We start from the raw sequence: 1,279 nt of genomic DNA on the forward strand, positions 1-1,279 counted from the left end.
AGGGTTGGGGGTCTCTGAGGTAAGAGGCGTGAAGGATAGAGGTCCCTGGGATCAGAGGCGTGAGGGTTGGAGGTCCCGGTGGACAGACGCGTGATGGCTAACTTTCCCGGGGTCAGGGGCGTGAAGGTTCGGGGTCTATGAGGTAAGGGGCGTGAAGGTTGGGAGTCCCATGGGTCAGAGGCGTGAGGGTTCGAGGTCCCGGGGGTCAGGGATCCCGGAGCTCAGAGGCGTGAGGGTTTCGGGTCCCGGGGATCAGAGGCGTGCCGGTTAGGGGTTTAGAAGGTCAGAAGTGTTAATTATTTGGGGTCCCGGGGGTCAGAGGCGTGAGGGTTGCGGCCTTTGGGGTCAGAGGCGTGAGGGTTGGAGGTCCCGGGGTCAGAGACCGGAGGGTTGGGTGTCTCTGAGGTAAGAGGCGTGAAGGTTTGGGTCCCGGGTATTAGAGGCGTGCCGGTTAGGGGTTTAGAAGGTCAGAAGTGTTAATTATTTGGGGTCCCGGGGGTCAGAGGCGTGAGGGTTGCGGCCTTTGGGGTCAGAGGCGTGAGGGTTGGAGGTCCCGGGGTCAGGGGCGTGAAGGTTCGGGGTCTATGAGGTAAGAGGCTTGAGGGTTTGGGTCCCGGGGGTCAGAGGCGTGAGGGTTGCGGCCTTGGAGGTCACAGGCGTGAAGGTTGCGGCCTTGGGGGGTCAGAGGCGTGAGGATTGGAGGTCCCGGGGTCAGGGGCGTGAAGGTTGGGGGTCTCTGAGGTAAGAGGCTTTAGGGTTGGGGTCCCGGGGGTCAGAGGCGTGAGGGTTGGAGGTCCCGGGGGTCAGAGGCGTGAGGGTTGGAGGTCCCGGGGTCAGAGACCTGAGGGTTAGGGGTCCCGGGGTCAGAAGCGTAAGGGTTAGGGGCCCCGGCGGTCAGAGGCGTGAGGGTTGGGGGTCCCGAATTCAGGGGCCTGAAGGTTCGGGGTCTCTGGAGTGGGGGTTGGTGGTCCCATGGGTCAGAGGCGTAAGGGTTAGGTGTCCCGCGGATCAGAGGCCTGAGGGTTGGTGATCCTTGGGGTCAGAGGCGTAAGGGTCAGGGATCCCGGAGCTCAGAGGCGTGAGGGTTTCGGGTCCCGGGGATCAAGGGCGTGAGGGTTGGGTGTCTCTGAGGTAAGAGGCGTGAAGGTTTGGGTCCCGGGTATTAGAGGCGTGCCGGTTAGGGGTTTAGAAGGTCAGAAGTGTTAATTATTTGGGGTCCCGGGGTCAGAGGCGTGAGGGTTACGGCCTTTGGGGTCAGAGGCGTGAGGGTTTGAGGTCC

The sequence above is a fragment of the Haliotis rufescens genome, unplaced genomic scaffold (genome assembly GCF_023055435.1).
Source record: "Haliotis rufescens isolate VD_foot unplaced genomic scaffold, xgHalRufe1.0.p SCAF_1, whole genome shotgun sequence".
Taxonomy (NCBI): Eukaryota; Metazoa; Mollusca; class Gastropoda; order Lepetellida; family Haliotidae; genus Haliotis; species Haliotis rufescens.